The following is a 16,872-nucleotide window of genomic DNA, read 5'->3' on the forward strand; positions in this document are numbered from 1 at the left end:
AATGTTGTTATAGACCTGACAAACGCCGCTAAAACCTATGCCAACGCTTTAGGCAGGCGCCGACTTTGCGGCCATCGGTGTATCTTTGTGACACTTTGAAAACGTCTGCATTAATTACAGTCGGCGCTTCTGAACACGCCTTTTATTTTCCTTACCACTAACGTTACCAATGACGGCCCGTAAAAATGGTGCCATGCTAACAGCATTTGACAACGTCTCTCCCAAAAGCGCCGGCCCATTAATTACACCTCTTCTTGCTCACCGTTGGTAACAGGTGTAAACACCATTAAATATATGAACAACCAAATTATGTAACTACTGGTACTCCTTCAGATTGAAATTTTGGCCACCAACACAGTTTTCCAATAAATCAATCAACCACGAAAGTATGCAATTGACAATTAATACTCCTTTCGTGAATTTACACACAGCAACACCATTTTTATGATATTCAATAAAATACACCAAAACAAGTTCTACTGCAATACAAATGCTAGTAATAAACAAAATAACTTAATTCAATGTCTCAAAAGATCATCAAATATTTTCCTGTGGGCCAAAAAGCAAATGCACGGTTCAAAAAAATATCCTCAAACTTCCGTAACCATTACTCTTAAATACCAACTAAATATTGAAACTTAAGTTAGCTCGAAAGTTGCTTGTGAGGTTAACCCAGATATCCGGTATTTCCTATGAATATTCCCACGGTGTGTAACTTCAACTTTCACACCTCTCAACGCTTTCTCGGTCTAATACAACACAACAAAAAGCCAACTTTCCAGATAAATGACCCCATTCATCAAATTTAGCTACACATAACATAAGCTACATGAAATATCCTCTACAGAGATTCCATTTGAGGAAATAATTGTGCTTAATGAAAAAAAACAAATCAATCTTTAACTTAAACATAAACACGAAGAGAGAGCGAGAAAACGAAGAAGAAGAAAGAAAGATGGAAAGAAAGCAATTAGAAACTAAAGCAGATATTCATGGACAAAAGGAGGCACACGAAACAGAATGTAGCCAAAGACTTGAAAATATATAAGTGCGGATACACATTCATGGACAAAAGGAGGTACACCCAAATGTGAAATGCCACCATCAAGGTTCTAATTACCATACATCCATGTGGGGCCTCTTATTTGCCTTTGTGTGCATTGGATTGAAGTAGAACTTATGCTCATCAAATAAAGGCAACACTAATCCATTTCTTCTAGTTAAAAACTCTTGGTTATTCATGTAATCAGGATTAACCACGCAATCAACAGAATATATAGTAAAGTCAAGTAACCTATTGATTAATGCATCCAAACATTCAGGACCATCAAAGTTTCACAGGAAATTAAGAAATATCTCAAGTTTGGGGTTTCTTTGTCCTAATAATCAAAAGAGGAAGCTGCACAAAGTTTATTTGAGAACTCACCAGAGCATTAGTTTCTTAGTTGAAGAGAAGAATCCAACATCTGTATTTCTGCATTTGGTAAAACAAAATCAACATCATCATTCCTTTAAACTACTGATCTGTCATAATTTCATATCCCAAAAGATTAAGAAAATACAACCTTCAAGTGCAGTTTCTAACAAGAAAACTTATCACAAGCTTTAAGTGAGATTTCAGAATCGGCGAGCTAGAACCAAAATTAGTAGAAATCGCTCTCTTCACTTTCTTCATCATTGTCTAATCCATAACAAAACAAAAGAAAGGCTTTGAGTATAACCAAATGAACTTATATTTCTAGCGAAACATACAACTAACTTGAGAACTTACCAATTGCGATTTCAGAGCGGAGGAGCAGAAGCGGAAATCAGTAGATCGACATTGTTTACCTAGCTAAGAAATCAGTAGATCGTTAAGAAAAGAAAATTCCTTATCCAAATCAGCAGATCTATGTACAAAATCATACCATAACAAAAAGCCCTAACAAAATTCCTAAGAAATCTTACCAAGAAATAAGCCCTAAAAATTGATTTATTTGGAAGCCAAACATCGCTGAATGGAAGAGAAATCGGCAAAATCAACAATCATCAGAATCTCGAGTCGAGACACAGATCGTTGAATTCTTCAATTCAATCTGAACATCGTTGAGTTCTTCGATTCGATCTGAAGAGAATGAGAAGAGAACAGAATCTCGAATGAGTCTAACAAAGCAAAAACAGAGAGAGAGAGCAGAGAAGATACGCGATTTGGTCTCGGATGCCCGTTCGTGCGAAAGGCGGAGAGGACGTCGGGGTAGCAGAGGGCGGCAGATTGGACGATGGAGAGGAGCTGGTAGTGGGTGAAGGAGGAGAGGAGGGAGCGAGCGTCGTCGGGGGTGAGTTGGGGGGCGGTGGCGAGGAGGTCCAGTTGTTGGCCGTTGCTGTTGTCGTCCCAGGAGTTTTGCGGAAGGAGGGTGAGTTTGTGAGATTTTAATTGGAAAGCGGTAGGAGAGAGAGAGAATCTGTGGCACTTTATTAAACTCTAAGCAAACTGTAAATTGTCCGAAATTGAGGGGCAAAACTGTAACCAGACTTTGGCATGCCTAGTGATTAATTGGTAGAATGGCCGAAATTAAAGGGCATAATAGTCCCAAATTGAAAGATGGACCTCCGAAAAACTCCTCCTTTATATATAGGAGGAGGATATCAAACCCAGCCCCATGCTCTAAAACCTCATCACTCCCACTAGACATGTCGCCCTCATCATCACCTGATTGGTAGTCACTAAGTCCTTCATTATCTACCCCACTAATCTCATTTATAAGTCTACCCCCATCATCTAACTCTACCTCCCCTTCCCTATCCAAATTCCAATCATCCTCCTTATCGTTATAACCATATTCAAATTGAACATAGAATCCAAAAAAATTTACAGGAAAACCCAAAAACACAAGAAAAAATATTTACAGTATGTGTATGTGAATGGTAAAGACTTTCATATGAACGGCAAAGATTTTCAGTAAGTGGATGGTTACATTCACTATTTGATTTCACAAAAAAGCCCCACAACCCCCTAATACCCGAACTTAACTAATCTAATTTCACACAAATTTTTCTTATTTTTGCACAACATGTAACACCACTTACCCAACAATCTAACCTATCAAACCACAGCCCCGAATGACATTAACACTAACTATTCTGATGTCACTAGAAATCCAACAAAAATAAAAAATAAAAACAGAAAAATCTACATGGATCATGTCGCATGTACCAAAAATACTAAAATGGTTACATGCACTGTTTACAGTAGCCATATTCGGAATTAAAGGGGAACACAAAATCCCCTAATTTCGAAACCCTAAATTTTCGGATTGAACAAAAAAAACCCAAATTTTTTTGCAAGAAAACCAAAAAACACATCAGAAAAACTATTATAGTAGCCATGGTTACCTCTACTAGCGTCAAGAAGCAACGATCTTCAACAGTTGAACGGTTGAGAAGTTTCTATAAAGCGATCTTCTTCAGCAAAAAAAAAAAACCAAGGTCTTGGGGTCAAGAACGCGATCGTGGTCGCGATTACGTGATCTCACCACCATTCTCCATCGTTGTCATTGTATATCTCTCTCCCTCTCTTTCTTTCTCTATGTCTGTCTCTCTTCTGGGTGTCGACGAGTATGCCAAATGTGGGAGGGGAAATTCCCGAGTGTTGCTTTATATACCAAAGGGCACTTTGGTCTATTCCATGTAATTATGTAAACTAACGGAGAATTTAACACCGTGGGAGGGATTTTGGCGGGATGGACTTGATTTGGTATTGTCAGCCAAAGGAGGGGAGGGCAGTGATATTTCAGATACCTCAGGGGAGGTATCTGTTGGTGTCAGAAACCTTAGGGGAGGTCAGTGAAATTTGCCCATAACTACAGAAGACCAAACAACATACTCCTAACTATGCAAAAAAAAAAAAAAAATTGAAACGGCAAAAATATTTTATAATAGGGGAAAGGGGAAGGAATCGAATTCCAACCAAAAATTAAAACATACAGTAGTTGAGAACATAGCCCAATACACCCATGGGTTAAAAACCCAAATAATACAATCAAAGCACATAAACAAAAGGCCTAAAGTGCCCAAAACCTAACTATGCAAAGTTGATCTTTTGAAACTAGCTTCTTGTATTTGCATGGTAATTTGTTTTCAATGATGAAATTTATTCTCGCGCTCAACCACTGCTATGCTTGACAGTAATCACATTGCCATCAGAATCAATATCGATAGTGACAGAATCTCCGTCTTTGACCTCTCGTTTAAGCACCTTTTTAGCCAAGATATCCTCAAAAAGTCTTGTAATGGCTTTCTTTAGTGGCCTTGCACCATAACGTGAGTTGTACCCTTCCTCGACCACCTTATCTCTTAATCTTTCAGTTAGCTGAATGTCTATATCCTTGGATTTCAACTTCTTTAAAATTGCAATTAACAATATGTCAGCTATCTTCTTCACCTCCAGCTTGGTGAGCTGGTGAGCTGCCAAAACACAATCATTCCATCACATGATCTATTTAAGAACTCTAGTCGGAAATGTTGTTTCATTTCCTCTGTCACCAAGATTCTAATTCTATTGTAACTACTATCATTCACATCACTGTCAATGTCAAAATCCTCTAGGAGTCCTCCCTTCTCAATGAAAGAACTCTCTACATTAGATGTTATAGTCAGAAATACGTTCTTTATGTTCACAGTTCTATTGAGAATCAACACATGACTCTCCATAGAATCCTCCATAATATATAGAGAATTCTAGACAAGTCCAGAAGGTTTTAAAGTGTTCTAGAGTATTCTAGAATGTGGAGAACTCTCTAGAATATTCAAGAATAATCTGAACTATTCTAGAATGTTGGAGAATGTTCTAGATATTTTTGAAAGGTTCTAAATGGGGAGGAACCTAGAGAGTTCCGGAGAATTCCATAGGATTCCGGATTATTTTACTCTCTCCGTCCCAAATTCTTTGTTCGGTCTGCAAAACGGAGTGTTAAAAATAATACAATTTTTGTAAGAAAAAATCAAAAGTTTTTCAATAACTTACTAGATATCAATGAGTATTTTTAATTTGTGAAAAAAGTTTAAATTTTTTCTTGAAAAAATTGCATTATTTTTAACACTCCGTTTTGCAGACCAGACAAAGAATTTGGGACGGAGGGAGTAGTAGATTGTAGAAGACTCCACACTATCTTCGAGTTGGGTGGAGAGTTATAGAATATTGTGAAGATGTGAAGAAGCAAAAATATTGTCTAGGAGGATTCTAGATGGGAAATTTTGGCCGTTGGATAAAATTGATCTTAGTCGTCCATTGAGAGGTGGATGGCTATAAAAGGGAAGGATGAGGATATATTTGTAAGATGCACACCAGGAATGCACGTAGGGGGGTGCACATGGGAGCACATTTATATATGTGTTACGAGAGTGTAATTAATTGGGAGAGTATACTTAGAGTGTGCGTAGATTGGTGCAAGAGAAGTGTGCGTAGAGTGGTGTGAGAGAACCTTGTGTGGGAGAGAGTAGTTGTTGTAGAAAGCTTACAGGTTTGGACAGCCCGAATATACTGATGGCCAATGCCGGCAACAAAGGCGACCTCTTTTTGGTTAGAGAAATTGTAACGCTTACCAAGAGTCTTTCCAACCAAAATACCAACCGGCACATATATCTCAAATCGATAATATTCAACTTCAGTCTTTGGGTCAATTGGTCAATTCTCGGTTGATAAGCACCCGATAATCCAATGAAGGGTGCACTAAATCTCTAGATTAGTTTAAGTTAATCGTTTAATTAGTTGTTTTTAATTACTTTTGCTCGTAAGATATTTTTTTTTTCGTTTTGTAGAAAAATCGTTCAAAACAGGAGTTTTAAAGCTTAAAGCATACCAAAGGCATTCAAGGACCCGAAGGTGACCCGAAGAGCCGAGACTGAAGCGAGAACCAAAAGGGGCAAAGTTTCTGAGTTAACCTGCTCGGTATCGATACCACTTGTTTTGTTCTATCGGTACCGAGTGGTTTAGCAGGGCTCCAACAATTGCAGTTAACCTGCTCGGTATCGATACCATATAATATCTTCTATTGGTACTGAGCCCCTTAGCACAGCAGCGTACCATGTTCTCTATCGGTACCGAGGGCTTCGGAGCAAAATCTTCAAAGCATCTTTGGGATATTCTGTGCGCAAAACAGGGGGGTATAAATACTCCGTTATGTCACCATTGCACGATTTCGACATAAATGTACCCATTTTTAGATCTAAAATAGGATTTGCTTGCCTTTTAAATTGATCTTCATTGATCTTCATTTCCAGCACTTTAATTCTAATTTTATGCTTTAGTTAATTAGTTTTTGCTACTTTTGTCTTCATTAAAGTTGTAGCCGCTACTCCAATCTATCGTTTAATATAGTTTTCTTCAAGTGTTGTTATTTCACTATACTTAATAGATTTTTGCTTGCTCTTATCTTCATAGATATATGTGAGTAGTTTTATAGGGTTAGGTCATGGGGTGATTAGCACCTCAAGGCTTGAGTAAAAAATGCATTTTTCACTAATAAAATTTAAATCTTTGGTTCAAAAATCGATGTGTAGTTCGGGTTTGTTTGTCAAATTGCCAAGGTGTTAACCTCCTTGATCATGTGTAGGTAAGAGCATCGCCTACTTACCACACTTGATGCTTAGAGCTCTGTCGCTCGAGGTGTTTGCTAAATAAATTCTAGAACTAGCTTGGTAATTAAATCATCTTATCTTCCGGTTTAGGAACCTTAATTGAGTATCTTAAACCGCGTAATTGGGTGAAAATGTGATTTAACTCAAGTCGTGGGTGTTAAGATCTTCGAGACCTAACCTGCTTTTTATCCTAGTTTATTTCCTTTTAATTTAGCCTTTTTACTTTCCACCGCAAACGTAAAACAAAGTTGGCTACCTAAAAGCCGAAAACCTTGCTTACTTCTACAAATCAATCCAAGCCGTAATAAATTTTCCCTTGGGTACGATCCCTGTCTTCCGGATTATTATGCTTCAAATGACGTATTAAGCCCTATGCTTGGGGTGTTATTCCTTATATCAGAGCGAACGAAGCCTTGCTTACTTCTACAAATCAATCCAAGCCGTAATAAATTTTCCCTTGGGTACGATCCCTGTCTTCCGGATTATTATGCTTCAAATGACGTATTAAGCCCTACGCTTGGGGTGTTATTCCTTATATCGGAGCGAACGAAGCATCGGTTCCCAGTTTGAGTCGAGAGTGGTGCTAACAAAGGCATACTGCTTCGTTCGTCAATATATCAAATAAGATCACCCAAGCGTAAGGTATAAGCGTCCAATTGAAGCATAATAATCCGGAAGACTGCGATCGTACCCACGGGAATAATTAGTATAGCTTGGTTGGATTTGTAGAAGTAAGCACGAGTTTTCGGCCTTTAGGCAGCCAACTTTATATTACGTTTGCGGTGAAAAGTAAAAAGGCTAAATTAAAAGCGAATAAACTAGGATAAAAAGGTAGGTTAGGTCTAGGAATTACTAACTCCCCCGACTAGAGTTAAATCACATTTTAACCCAATTATGCGGTTTAAGATACTCAATTAAGGTTACTAAACCGAAAGATAAGATGGTTCAATTACCTAGCTAGCTTTAGAATTTATTTAGCAAACACCTTGAGCGACAAAGCTCCAAATATCATGTGTGGTAAGTAGGCGATGCTCTTACCTACACTTGATCAAAGAGGTTAACACCTTGGCAATTTAACAAACAAACCCAAACTACAAATCGATTTTTTAACCAAAGATTCAAACTTTATTGGTGAAAAATGTAATTTTTACTCGAGCCATGAGGTGCTATTCATCCCATGACCTAACCCTAGAGAACTACTCACATTTATCTATGAAGATAAGAGCAAGCAAAAATCTACTAAGCATGGTGAAATAACAACACTTGAAGAAAACTAGATTAAACGATAGATCGGAGTAGCGCCTACAACTTTAATGAAGACAAAAGTAGCAAAAACTAATTAATTAAAGCATGAAATTAAAATTAAAGTGCTGGAAATGAAGAACATTTCAAAAAATAAGTAAATCTAGGCTAGATCTAAATTAAACAATACAAAAGCTATTCTACTTGTTTGTACAAAGTGACATCACGGGCTTTTTATATCTTCCAAAGTACGCACACGGAATATTCTTCTGAAAATCTAAAAATCCTTCTTTAAAGCTCCCGGTATCGATTGCAAAGGCCTTACGTTGTTGTGATAAGGGCTCGGTACCGATTGTACAATTTGGGTTCTACCGATGCCGAGCTTGCTTCAAGGATTTCTGTTGATTGGCTCGGTACCGATTGGACAAATTCTTGTCTACCGATGCCGAGATTCTTAAGTCCAACCCCTTGCTTCCTGATCCTTGGCTTGCCCTCCTCGAGCCGACGGATCACCTTCGGGTCCTTGAATTCTTTGGCTTGGATTCCGATGGCTCTGTTCTTGGTCATTTTTGAACTTTGAATATCCGTGACAAGCTGAGTCTTGAAAATTCCTGTTTTTAGATGATTTCTCTACAAAGCAAAACTAAACTACCTTACGAGTAAAAGCAATTGAAAGCAACTAAATTAACGATTAAATTAACTAAAACTAGATAACCAGCGCACCCTACATTGCATTATCGGGTGCTTATCACGTACTTGGCTTGACTCACAAAAACAGGCCTACCACCACGATACGTCTCCAGATCATAGTAGTCCTTGTCTAAATTGTCTCCTTGATCGTCTGCTAGGAATCCATTCCGAAGGACAGTATCGAAGGAGATTCTATACCAGCGAAATACATGATAACTTATGTCTTTGTCGTTAAAGTTGTCTCTGTAAAATACCTTCTCCAGTGGGTTTTCACAATACTCCTTGGTGCAATTATAGAGATGAATAGTATTTAACCGAGTTTCAGATGCCTTAATGTTTTCATCAGTGACAGATTGACGGAAGCTTGATGCACATTTTCTCGAGGATGAACCCGGCGGGAACCAAGTTTTCTTCTATCGCCGATAATTTATTTTGTAAGTGATTCGTTGCCAACAATTGCCTTCCAATCAGAAGGAACAAAAAGTGCTTATACATTGGCAACATATATCAGTCACCAGGAACCTTAGGCCTAAGTGTTTTTGATCATGGCAAACTCAAATGAATTCCAGTTAAGACACAAACACCTAGGAATACCTGCCTTGGATCTTTTTGTACCATTGGAATTAAGTCATTCATATTTACTAAAAGGTAACACGAAAGCAAAGCAAACATTCTTTTTGCACGCTATGATGATAAGCCTTCCTTGCACACCGGCATCCCATTAAACGCAAATTAATTGGGTATGGCCGATTCAGCTATTATGTGGACAATGAGGGTGGGGGCCTTCCTTGCACACCGACATTCCGTTAAATGCAAATAATTAATTGGGTATGGCCGATTCAATTATTATGTGGACAACGAGGGTGGGAATATGCATCCTATTTGAATCAAGGAGCGATTCAGCTTGGCTCCCAGTCGATACACCTCGGCAGGCCGAAGCCATAGGTTGAAGTCCATCAACGGTACTAACTGAGTGAGGCTCTCCTCATGCATCCTGGCATCTGGAGTCAAGTGTCTGATTTGAATAAGGGTCGTACCGTATTCACTTCTAGCACTCTCAGTTCGATATACCTCGGGAAGCCCCCAGTTCAGATGACCCTCGTACCATGTCTTTAGTAAGTCAACCAAAGAGAATCCGTTGACACAATATACAGGACCAAATGGCTTGACTCGAATGTCATACACATGCGGGAGGCCCTCTTCTAGACTGCATGACACGGCTTTAAAGTGTAAAAAAGAATGGAGGTTGAGAAGATAGAGTTGGGTATGAAGTGAAGCATGAGCAGTAGAGTTCAATACAAGCAAACGTAAATAATATAAAAATGGAAGAGCAATGCATTGAGATAAAAATGGTGAGGAAAAGTTAGCTAAAGATGCAATGGTTTCATAAATCAAAAGGACCTTAAGTTCTTTTACTACAGCAATTTATCAAACGGATCATACTCACAAAATATCAACATTTACATTAAGCTAGGTAGCGTTCTTTTGCACTTAAATTGGAGCTTAACTTATTTTTTAAGTTTCTACGTTCTTTATAATTTACTTTGGACATCTCACCACTCATTCTTTATTCTAATACCCATATATTTTTAATGAAATAATTAAATAATCAAAATTTTGATAGTTATGTGGTGTTCGCAATATTTTATATTAATGGCCAAAATGATAAATTTATGCATTACGGTGTGGTGGCCACAAATAGTTTAGGCCAATAGGATTGCATCAATGTGGATGACTCCTAAAAATGGAAGGGCAATATTGTAATAGTAAAAGATAACAAAATAAGTTTATAAGAATGCAAGAGCTAAAATTATTTTCAATTAAGTTCCAAAAGGGTGAAAAATAAGTTGAGCCCCAAAATTAAGTTTAGAAGAATGCTACCTAAGGGGTGTTTGGCAGGGTATGAGTAAAGGGGATAAGACAGTAAGAAACTATTATTTAAAGGGGATTAGTAACAGAAATGCTAGAGGCACATCGGTGTGGCACACTTGTGCCACATCCCTCTCACATACAGGTGGAACCCGTTCCACTGGAATCCACTTGTATGTGAGAGGAGTGTGGCACAAGTGTGTCATACCGATGTGCATGTAGCAACCCCGATTAGTAAAGGGGATAAGACAACAAAACCCCAGCAAAAGATCACCTCAACGCCGAACCTGACGGCGAGAACACCTAAGCTAGCTTTCTGGGTTTGCTTGCCCTAACCCGTATAACTGGTACTTTAAACGCCGACGAGGCTCGTGGAGCCTACAAGAAGTGCAGGCGTGTTGGGCATCGTACTTTTAATTTTCATTGCATTAATCTCAGTTCAAAAAATAAGTAGTATTTATCTCAAGCCCTTTTGCTAGTATTTCGTAGGGTGAGCATGGTTCGGATTGTTCAAGTTTCATAAGAAACCAAGAACCAAACCATAGTTTACGGTTCTAAGAATTTGAGAATCAAATCGAATCATCAAATTTGCACAACCAAACCAAACCATTTACTACGGTTTGGTTACGGTTCAAACCACGGTTCCATTGTAGCCAATATACATATAGAATTTGGGAAAGTCTTCAATACACACCCCTTTAAGGTGTGTATCATATGCACCTATTGTGTGGTTTATATTGTGCCACCTCATAAAAAATTACTTGTAGGACCGGTCATTCATAACATTTTATTTTGTGTCGTAACTTTTATACTAAAAATTCGTAACTTTCATCAATATGATTCATAACTTTTTAGCAATAGATTCATAACATTTTGGAGATCGTAACATTTTAGTGTGTTTCAATAAGGATGCATATGATACACACCCAAATAAAGGGTGTGTATTGTAGCACTTCCCATAGAATTTGTACAAACGATTAAGAAATTATGACTTGTACGTCTTTATAATTAATCAATTTGTTCTTATATAGATAAAATAACAATGAAATCACCCAAAGCACTAGATTTATCAAAATCCATAAAAGCTACGACTTTAGGATATGTTTTCGAATAAATAAATAAATCAACCACTAATAAATAGTACTCCCAATTATAATTAAAAATATATCCTGAAAGTTGCTTATATCATTTGTAGTACATGTCTACTTTCTTGAGGTTATATTTACGAACTATGATATATGTCATTCCGTATTAACGGTTCAGATCGGTTCCGATCCGGAACCACAAGCATAAAACCTCGGACCAATCCCTTGTAAACGGTTTTCAATTTTTCTAACTGTGTTCGAACCAAGCAACTAAAAACTAAACCAAACTACCGGACTGGATTCGCGAATTGACGATTTTTTTGCTCACCTCTAGTAATTCATCAAGTGGTTATTTTTACTCTCGGTTTTCTTTTACACTTTTTAGGCTTTTAGCACTAATCCCCCCTCCCCCACCCACCCACACACACACAAAAAAAAAAAAAAACAAAGAAGGCAAAACAAAAGGAAATAAAAGTAAGGGAAAAAACAGGAAAAAAAAATGGAAAATAAGAAAAGGCCGTAAAATGGGGCCCGATCCTATGGGCAAACAGCTGAACAACTCAAGCCCAAGTTCATGGCCCCCTAACATTTTATTTGGGGCCTTTTTTGGACATAAATTTATGGGTTCTTCCAGGTCAGTCCTATGTAGGTAAATTATGTATCCTTGTGCACAAATGTGCACAAATATTTTCCCATGGGATCCTGTCTCCACGCATGCGGCACGCCACCTCTCCCCTCTCTCTTCCCTCGCTGACTTGTGTAGATATTCTCTCTCTCTCTCTCTCTCTCTCTCTCTCTCTCTCTCTCTCTCCTTTTTGTCAGTATTTTTTAACTTAATTTACAAAATCTTAAATGTTTATAAATTTTATTGTACATATTTTTTTTTATAAAATTCATATACTTGAAATCTACTTGTAAAGATCTAATTAATGAGATCAATATTGAATATAAAAATATGACATGTAAAATTTTTATTTTATTTTGTCTAAATTTCCAATTAACATTGTTTATTTAGCAATTATCAATGTTAATTAACAGTGTAATTTTACAACTATTACTGTTAATTAACAGTGTAAGTTCACAATTAACAGTTTTTATTTCTTCCTAAGTTCACAATTAATAGTGTTAAATTCACAAATAAAAGAGTTAAATTATCAATTTTCAATATAAATTCACATTTAAAAGTGCTTAATTAATAATTCAAGGTGTAAAATAAAAAAAAGAGACTGCACGTAAAAAATATATTTTTCTACACATAATTTAATATCCACTACTAGTCTTGTTTGATATACTTTGTTGAGTAGATGTCAAAAATATAAATTTTATAAGAAATAAATATTTACAGACAAAGATATAAGCTTTATAAAATTTAAAATAAAAAAGTAGGAGACATGGAGAGAGAGAGAGAGAGAGAGAGAGAGAGAGAGAGAGAGAGAGAGAGAGGCGGAAGAGAAACTGAGACTGTGGCGCCATCACCCACGTGCACATGGGGTGAGGTGAGAGAGAAGAGAGATACACGGAAGAGAAAAGAAAAAGCAAAAATGCTACTCATACAATAATCCAAACACGACATCAAATACAACCTCTCACATGCATGTGGGCTCCATACATACTACTGTGGGTTCCATACACACTACTATGTATGGGTCTTATATGTATGTGAGAGATTGTGTGAGTTATTATGTTTGAATTGTTGCGTGAGTTGCATTGTCAAAGAAAAAAAATGGGCGCACGTGGGTTTTTTTTTCTAGGGATCCAATGGGCTGTTTGACTTATTTGAAAAAAAGGATCTCAAGGCTATAAAATTGAAAAATGGACTGGCCCAACATTTTCTCTAAATTCCTGCGTGTTGTATTCGAATGTCACGACAACAAAAAAAATTCAATTTCCAGACCCGAACCCAGCCGATATTGCTGATCGAAACCGTCTGTTCAGTTGGTTATGTCGGGTCGGGTTAGGGTGATTTGCTTAGCCCTAGACCGACACGAATGTTTAACATTAAGCTTGGAGGCTGATGTTTGATGGAACTAACAGTGAAACATACAATAATCTTATCGGATTAAAAGTTTTTAGCAATGATCCGATTCATTAATTGATTTCAAAATAATTTTTCGAATAGTCCTGCAAAAATCAGCTCATTCAAATTTTTTTAGGTACTTGATCATAGTCCAATTTTTATGTCCAAACTATGTGCTTGATCTAATATTCCAACTTTCGGACACAAATAGCCCAAATTTCCTGTCCGAACTCGGACATAAAAGTTGGACTATTGAATCAAGCACCTAAGAAAATTCAAATAAATTGATGTTAGAAATTTCATTTCAAAATGAATCAACGAATCGGATCAAACCCGAAGTGGTGCGCAAAAAATTGATCCCAATGGCTTTTTCGGTGGTCTTGTCCTTTGAAGGACTGCAACATTTTTGGATGTTCCTACGGATCGATAAATAATACTCATCGATTTTCGTTGGAATTAATTTTTGGAAAATTTTCAAAATGGCACCTGAACTTTCATTGCAATGTCACAGAAACACATAAACTTCACTTTATTTCAATTAAACACCTGGACTTACAAAATCCCAAAAATGAGGCACCTGCCGTTGGCCTCCATCCATTCCATCCAAAAAATTGTTGATGTGGCACACTTCACCCGTTAAGTGGGCCCATTTCACATGTTAGGAAGTAAAAGACATGCACACAATCACATCCCAACACTACCCTACTTCACTTTTCTTCACCTTTTAATTGTGCGCACAATCAAAACTCCACAGATCAAAAAAAAAAAAAATCAAAACCCCACAAACCTCCAATCTAGTCCCATTCATTAAACCAGTCGGAGAAGTTCCCACTGCCACTGATGAGGTTTCTTAGGAGCAATTTCGGTGGTCGAAGTAGAGGCAAATCGCGTTCCGGTCTAATGTTCAGAATCAAGGATTGTTGAAGAAATTGAACAGAATTTGGTAGAAATTGTGGATTCGGTTGATGGAAAAGCAGAGGAAATTAGGAGGGTTCAAGAAGTGGAAGCGACGATGGATCTAGTGCAGTGAAAGGGTGGGTTTTGATTGTGTGCATGTCTTTTACTTCCTAACATGTAAAATGGGGCTAATTAATGGGTGATGTGTGCCACATCAGCAATTTTGTTGACAGAATGGATGGAGGCTAACGGCAGGTGCCTCATTTTGGGGATTTGGTAAGTTCAGGTGTTTAATTGAAATAAAATGAAATCTAGGTGTTTCGATGACATTGGCGTGAAAGTTCAGGTGTCATTTTGAAATTTTCCCTTAATTTTTTACAAGACTTCATAAACTAATATTTTAAAATTTATGAATATTTTTTCAGAATTTTTTAGGACCTTGAATGATCCCTATTGTATACAAGGATGGGACCAGAGGGGTTTAGTAGCGGCGATCGCCACGACAAGAATTTTAGAAAATACAATTATTATATGTAAAAAAAAATTATGCCCAACTTATATAGTCTCGCCATTACTAGATTTTTTTAGTATACATTTCGCCACTGCTAGGGTAAAATCCTGGTTCCGTCCTTGATTGTATAGTGTACCTATTTTTTTCGTTTTTGGACAGAGAGAATGGAGAAAAAACCCTAGAAACCTCTGGTTCACATGAAGATGAAGAAATCCAAGGTCGAATCAATGAGTTACCCGACTCGCTTCTCCTCCACATCTTCTCCCTCTCACAGCCCGCCCCCGCCCTCAATCAACTCATCCGAACGGCTACTCTCTCTAAATGCTGGCTACACCTCTGGACTTTCGTCCCTACCCTCGTTTTCCCCCCTCCGTCGACTAACCTACCCTTCCAAAAGTTCGTTTCCGGCGTCACCAAAACCCTAGATCAATTTTGTGGTGAAAAGGTTGAGAAATTCTCAATCGTCGTTCCATACTGCGCTTCGGTTTCAAGCGATGTTGATTCATGGGTGCACTTTGCCACAAGGAATAATGTAGATGATCTTAACTAGAGTTTCATCTCTGGTGTTTACTTGTTGCCACAACATCTATTCACGAATTTGTCCTTGAGGATTTTAGAATTGAATATATGCGATTTTGCCCCCGTAGGCCTAATTAGTTGGAAATCACTCAAAAGCTTGTCTTTAAAATCTAGCAGACTAAGTACTGGTGTGATTGAGGGAATATTGTCAGGTTGTCCTGTGTTGGAAATTTTGGAAGTGCGTAATTACCGGAGCTGCAATTGCTTGAATGTTGCTTCCCCGAGTTTACGAGAATTAGTTTTGGGCAACTTTGACGTTTGTCTTGGTTGTGATTATGTGTGTAGACACCCTATTTTGGACTTTCCAGATTAGTTTATTTACGGTATTTGATTCTCCGATGATGAAATGGATCAAGAACACCCCGGAAATGTTAGTATGTTTGAGCTTTGAGCATTCCAAAACCCTTTCAGATCCTTTCAAATTCTCTAAACCAGAACCAAAAGGCCTCAACAAAACCCAACTTGCATACGCCGGTAATAAACTGGCGTGCGCTGGTCCTCTACCACGTGTCAGTCATCGGTCAACTTTGACCGTTGACCAAGCCCGAACTGGAGTACGCCAGTTATTAACTGGAGTACGCCAGTCAAACTTTCGGTCAAACTTGTGTTTTTAAGCATGCAGAAGCCATGGGTAGGGGTCTACAGCACTTGGGAACCTTCCAATCCACTGAAAAAGCATTCTCCGCCGGGGGACATTTTCTTACACCCATCCCATCACCTTTCTCCTCTCATCCAATGAGAAGGAAGGCTTAAGGGCTAAGGCTCCAATCCCTTTGACTGGCCTTAGCCCCTCTCTCTCTCCCTCTCCTCCTATATAAACCCCCTCTCTTCAATCCTTGCAAGGGGGTTACAAAAAAAAAAGTTCCTAAGTCTCTTTCTCTATCTCTCTCCTTTGGCTTCTTGCTTTCTCTTCTTCCATCACTTGAAAGAGTAAGCAAGCAGCCCTTTTCATACATCATCCAAGCCCAAACATTCATCATCCATCCCTCAAACCTCAAGCTCAAGCTCAAGCTCAAAACACACCATCAAGCTCAAAAGCAAAAGGTATACACCTTTGAACTGTTTTCCTGTTCTGATCTTTGAGGGGAGCTGACAGGGTCAAGGCTGGTAATCAATACCAGTCCTGGCCCTAAAGCTGTCAAGGTTTCAAAAACAAAAAATCGTTTTTAACAAGAATCGGCGCGCGCCGGTCCGTGGCAGAACGTACAGTTTTAAATTTGATCTGTTTGGAGTTTGTCTGGAACTGGCGTACTCCAGTTAATAACTGGCGTACTCCAGTTCCAAGCCCTCCAGAACTGGCGTACTCCAGTTGTGAAATGGGGTCCAGATCTTTGTTTTATGCTTTATTTCCTATCTATTCATCACCT

General features: G+C 38.1%; 1 long non-coding RNA gene and 1 pseudogene across 3 annotated transcripts; both read right to left on the minus strand.

Annotated features, from left to right (window-relative positions):
* Positions 1 to 985: 985 nt before the first annotated feature.
* On the minus strand, positions 986 to 2,389 carry LOC131297932 (uncharacterized). Of its 3 annotated transcripts, none has more exons than XR_009190415.1 (4): positions 1,948 to 2,389; positions 1,772 to 1,834; positions 1,566 to 1,681; positions 988 to 1,474 (listed from the first exon to the last, which is right to left on the minus strand). It is a non-coding gene; the product is annotated as an uncharacterized LOC131297932 (long non-coding RNA). The 3 variants fall into 3 exon arrangements; XR_009190416.1 differs by having other exon boundaries at positions 1,012 to 1,681; positions 1,948 to 2,104; positions 2,183 to 2,389; XR_009190414.1 differs by having other exon boundaries at positions 986 to 1,681.
* A 1,752-nt stretch (positions 2,390 to 4,141) lies between these two features.
* On the minus strand, positions 4,142 to 8,424 carry LOC131298701 (chaperone protein ClpC, chloroplastic-like; annotated as a pseudogene).
* Between the last annotated feature and the right edge of the window lie 8,448 nt (positions 8,425 to 16,872).

This window comes from Rhododendron vialii, chromosome 8a (genome assembly GCF_030253575.1).
Source record: "Rhododendron vialii isolate Sample 1 chromosome 8a, ASM3025357v1".
NCBI lineage: Eukaryota > Viridiplantae > Streptophyta > Magnoliopsida > Ericales > Ericaceae > Rhododendron > Rhododendron vialii.